The sequence below is a fragment of the Morus notabilis genome, unplaced genomic scaffold (genome assembly GCF_000414095.1).
Source record: "Morus notabilis unplaced genomic scaffold, ASM41409v2 Scaffold812, whole genome shotgun sequence".
In the NCBI taxonomy this organism is placed as follows: domain Eukaryota; kingdom Viridiplantae; phylum Streptophyta; class Magnoliopsida; order Rosales; family Moraceae; genus Morus; species Morus notabilis.
This window is the reverse complement of record NW_010361467.1, coordinates 120252-126423: the sequence shown is the minus strand read 5'-3', so window position 1 is coordinate 126423 and position 6172 is coordinate 120252.

Sequence of the window (6172 nt, the reverse complement as noted above, 5' to 3'; positions counted from 1 at the left end):
TTTGTTGCTTGCCTTGTTACAACAAACTTCTTGTCTAATCTTACCCGAGATTTCTTAAAAGACTGCATCATAGTACTGGTAGCTCCTTTCATAAAGACAGTCTTCCCAGAAATTTCTTGACCCTTGTAGCCAAGGCCTGAATGATCACCACAAGTTTTTTGTTGTGAGAGTAAGTGATCCAATTTTGATGTGCCCGAGTTTAGCATCCTTAAATTCTTCTGGGTCTGCTCCAATTCGAGTCTAGTCTCAACAAGCTTTCCTTGATGCTTTGTTGCCAAGATTTCATAATTTGTCGCAGCCTTCTTCAACTCATCTCTTTCCTTTGTTAAGACACCAACTTCATCTTCAAGTGATTTGTTTCGTTTGCAAACAACAAGCCATTTACTGTACATCTTCTTATAAGCCTCCTGAATCTTCCCAAGGCTTAGGTCATCATCGTCACTATCATCTTCAGTTTCATCCTCGAAATCTGTACCATTAACAATTCCACCAGAGGTTGTTGTAGATGCTGTTGCAACAGACTCTGTAACAGCATTATCAGTGAAAAATAAATTTTTATCCGAGAATTCATTTCTTACAGTGAAAGCCACATAATTGCTGGTGTGATCATCTGCATCCTCTTGATTTTCGTCTGAATCATCACTCCATGACGCCGTGGCAGCCTTATTTTTCTTCTTGAGAGTGTTTGCACACTTCGCTTGAACATGTCCAAATTCTTCACATTCTCGGCATTGTATTCCCTCTTTTCTTTTCTTCTCTTCAAACCGTTGAGAATTAAAATTCTTCTTTTGAGAATTTTTGTTCTTTGAATTCTCTCCAAGTCTCCCTTTCTTGTTGAACTTTCTCAGCATTTCATTGAATTTTTTAGTGAGAAAAGTAAGAGACTCACTCAAGTCCTCATCTTCGTCGGTCTCATCTTTAGTGGACATATCATCATAATTTGCATTAAGAGCAATGCCTCTACTTTTCTTTTTAGCCTTAAAGTTCATCTTAAAGGTTTGAAGATTACCTATGAGTTCATCAAGTCTCATCTTCTCCACGTTTTTTGCTTCTTCAATGGCTGTCACTTTGTAAGCAAAACATGCCGGAACTGATCTCAAGGTCTTCTTCACCAATTTAGCGTAAGTATATTTTTCTCCAAGGGCAAAGGCTTCGTTGGCAATATCACAAAGCTTTGAGTTGAAATCAGCAATGCACTCATCCTCCTCCATTCGTAAACGTTCAAAGCGAGTTGTGAGCATTTGAAGCTTTGAAGCCTTTACAGTATCCGTGCCTTCATGTGCAGTTTGAAGAATGTCCCAAGCTTCTTTTGCGGTTTCACACGTGGAAATCAATTTAAATTGATTAACATCCACAGCATTGAAAATGGCATTTAAAGCTTTTGAATTACTGTTTGCAAGCTTGTCCTCATCGTTGGACCATTTATCTTCTGGCTTAGGGATGGAATTGCCTCTATCATCTTTAGTTGTTGGATGAGTCCATCTGGTTAAGATAGATCGCCATGCCTTCTCGTCAATAGCTTTAATAAAAGCTTTCATGCGAGCCTTCCAATAGGGGTAATTGACACCTTCCAGAAGCGGTGGTTTGTTCACAAATCTTCCTTCTCTCAAGACATCCATTACTGCAAAATCAACCAGTACACCAGGACCTCACCGAAAAACACGTCAGTGACTCGCTCTGATACCAATTGTTAGTACCGGTTTTAGTCTTTTAATAATTTATAAGACAATATGAATAATGTAGAGACATAAAATAAAAGAACACGAGAGAAATGGTATCGCGGTTCGGTAACACCCTACTCCGCGGGGCCACACCCAGATGATGAACAATCCACTAAGAACTCTTTTACAATTCAATTGGACTTAATCTACCCAAGACTCCCTCTCTAAGAAGACGCCTATGAACTTGCAATTTCCCAATGGACTTGAACAGCGAGATCCCCTCGACTTTTTAACATTGGAATCCCTCCAACAAAGTTTTTCTCCCAAAAAACACTCAAATAATCTCACTCAATACAAGTGCTCACCCCTGTCTCACAACCCAGCCAAAACTCATCAAGAGGCATACATATTACTCCAGAGACTCTTTCAATAAATAAGCAAGCTGTGAATAGCTTGACACATATTCAATTAATTCGCTGAACCACATATGTTGCAGATCCTGTTGTAACAACATTGCAACATAGCTGTTACGGCCAACTTTCTCAAAACCAGACGAATCAATCTTCTTTAATTATGAAATCTTCCCAAAACTGATAAACGTACCTAGACACGTTCTTAGGCAACATAGGAAGATCATCCAGCTATGAAATCTCAATCAAGAATCAATCAAATCAATTTTCCATCTTTGAATTAATGGTTGACTTAGAAAAATAGAAACTAAAACAAGTTTCTGGATTTTTTGAAACCTGCCAAAAGAAACTTGCCAGCTGCATAGACATTTCCAAACGTAATCATCCCAACAAAACATTCTCAAAATAATGCCAATCAAATCCGATTACAATCAATATACAAATTGGGAAACAAATCCCAACAGTATTAATTTAGCGATTGTTAAGAAACATTACGTGGACGTTTAATTCATGAATTTAAAATTATTTTCATTTTACGTGTATTTTTTATGAGAGAAAAACACTGTAAAGAATTATGAATCATGATTTAGAATCAGAGATGAATACAGAAAATAAACATCCCCTACATTTTACAAAACAGTGAAATGTAGATCCTGTTTTTGTTGTAACTTTGCTATGAATGGTATTTGCAAATTTGATATAGTCTTCTATAAATTAACTCAATTAGAAAAAAATAATAATTTAACATGTAATAGTTGAGACTAAAAAAATAACGCAATCTCACGTTGACTCGCATAAACTAAAGAAGAGAAAAAAATTGGACAATATTTTTTTTTAAAAATTACTAATGAAAGTGAATTTGTGTAAAAAAAATACTGTGATATAAAAATTAAATTTAAATTTTTATAAAAAAACATTATAATAAAAATTTAAATTGTGGTTCGACTAAGAGAATGAATGGAACCTAATTTTTGAAGCTAGATACTAACTTCTATTCAATTTATTTTTTATTTTTTATTTTATTTTTTTACTGAAATACATGTCCCATTTCACAAGTGAAAAGTTATTGTGAAAAGACTTTATACTTGAAAATACACGCGCGTCGAACACGTCTATGGAAATAGTTATTGTGAAAAGACACACGCAAACTACTTTTTTTCTACCAACCTTATTGATGGCTTTAACTGTTCTATTTTTTAACATTATTCATATTCTTTCTCTGTTCTTAAATAATTTTCGCAAATCATAAACTAATTAAGGTCGATGAAAACGTGGGATTGTAGGAGTTGAATAGTATTATTGATCATGAAGAATAATGTATATAATTAGCAAGTAGATCCTATTAAATGGTTTAATGATTTACAGGCCTGGTGCATGCACAATCTCCTTTTAATCTTTTTCAGTTTTTAATTAAAGCAACATTCCTAAACACGTTTTTTTTTTTTTTTTCCAGAATGTATTATATTATACTAATGCATGCACAAGCTCAAGTTCCTTAGCTTTTTTTAAATTGTAATCCGATTCAGATCTTCCATTCAATTTTATTTTTTGAATAGTTCTATCTGATTGATTAGGAAAAAAATAGTTCTATTTGATCATATTATTTCAAGTCATTTTAAAAGCTTTGAAATGTTTTGTCAATTACTACTTTTATCATCTTTTAAGAGTTGTTCTTTTATATTTTTGAGTTAGGATGATTTGAGTGATGATTTTGAGTTGAGTTTGAGTTATAACTTGAGTTTATGTTTGGATGTGCACATTTGAATTGAGAATCTATTTGAGTTTGTATTTGAGTGGGTCAAAATTTAAATTTGTATTTAGATAGTATTTTAATAAAAACTCAATGGTGATAAAAAAATTTTAATAGAGTATATGGGTGGGATTTTATTCGTCTTTTCGTTGTGAATGCATAGAAAAAAAAATCATCTCAATTAGAATTAAAATGAAAAAGTTATGACATTTTTAAGAATAGAAAAAATATTGTTTATTAACTTGAATTCGAGTTTATAAACTCAATTTGAATGGGAAACTTGAACTCGAGTTTAGCCCCAAACTCGAGTTTAAACTTAAATTTTAGAAAGAAAAAAAAAAACATAAACTTGAATAAAACTGTAACTTAAGTTTAAATTTTTTCTGAATTTTATTACAAAAGAACAACTTCTTAGTATTTGAATCAATATAATGGCGTGCCATTTAAGACATAAAAAATTAGATAGGCAGTCTCTCTCATTATCACGTAGAGTCTTACATAATAACACACGCGCACACATGAAACCAAAGCAATTAGCAAGTGCATCAACTAATTAAGTAGTAATTGCATGGAGTTTGTACGAACTGCATAATTAATGAATGCTAATCAATGTTTAATGATAATTGATGATTACTATGTTCTGAGCTGATCTATTTGGAATTTTCTCCATATAACAACGGTGTATGGAAAATCCATATTTTCTTCAATTCGCTGACTTGTATTTGATTGTAAGAAAAGTCCACTTCCATCTTAATTCTTTGCGTAAAACATCAAGAAAGGATTAATCTTAAGGAATAAGGACAACGAAATATGCAAAATTACAAAATTATAAAAGAAAACAAAGCAGTACTATTAAATGAGAACAAGGACTTATCACAAAATTAGTAAATTGTTGACTGGAAAAGGGATTTTGATCTTGACTACTTTAATTTGCAACTGAAATTTCGTTAAAAGGGGTGTATTTATGTCAACACTAATTAACAAATTAACTTCGTATAAATGTAGTTACTCCACGATGTATCCTCGAAAAGTCCCTTAATTATAATTTGAACATAGGAATTAAAGTAGTACTATTAAAAGAGAACAAGGATTTAACACAAAATTAGTAAATTTGTCACCTGAAAAGGGATTTTGATCTTGACTACTTTAATTTGCAACTGAAATTTCGTTAAAAGGGGTATATTTATGTTAACACTAATTAACAAATTAACTTCGTATAAATGTAGTTACTCCACGATGTATCCTCGAAAAGTCCCTTAATTATAATGTGAACATAGGAATTAAAGTACTTTTCCTAGCTAGAAAACTTTTCCTTTCTTTGAAACGTTCAAAGAAACCAAAATAAAATTTAGACCGTTTCCAATTTAAATGATTAGCGACCAATCAGTAATAAAAATTTTTCAAAACTGAACCAAACTCCTTTTTTTTTTTTTTTTGTTTAGACTTTGTATGGGTCATACGCGGACCAAATGGTTAATTTAGCCGTGTTGAAACTCTAGGACCGCGGTTGGAACTTTTTCGAGTGATTTTATAATAAATTGTATATAAGGATTACTTTAGGTATTTATTATTATTATTATTACTATTATTGTTCTTATCTTATTATTTTTCCCTTTTGCTAAGTGGGGTTGACCTTGAAAAGTAATTTACATCTGGACATTGTACGTGATTTCAGGGTTGTTCTTTTAGAGTATAATTTGAGTGTAATTTTTGAGTTAAATTTGAGTTATAATTTAAGTTGAAGTTAGAACTTGAATAAAGTTGGGTAAAATTGAATAAAATTGAAACTTAAAAGAACGTAAACTTGAATAAAGTTAAAACTTAAGTTGTCTTTTTTTGAGTTTTTTAGACAAAAGAACATGCCCAATTCAATTCTGTGAATGTACCCAACAGTGATGTGGCATGGTCTAGTGGGCACCTTTACCTATAAAATAATTATAATTTAAGGTTGTTTAAACTACTTTAGGACAATAATATATAATATAAAATAAAGTTTAAATTGAGATGATCGAAGTTGATAATTCAATCCCCTAATCTTTTGATTGTTAACAATATTATGACAACGATTGTCATGTGTACAAGAAAAAAAAATGATATTAGTGATCTAACAACTATAGGTCATCCACTGTTGACAACTAACCTCGTATCTATTTGAAGATTCGCTGAGAAAGAAAATGAGATAAAAACAAATAAAATAGTTACATCAAATAACAGCGGTGTCTCGAAGCTGGGGGGGGGAAAAAGAGATAAATATGGCGTACGTATTTCCTTCTTGCTGAAACTTTAGGGTTAAGGAATAGTAAAGAGAGACGGAACATTATTCACCTTCTAGAAGACATATTATTGGAAGG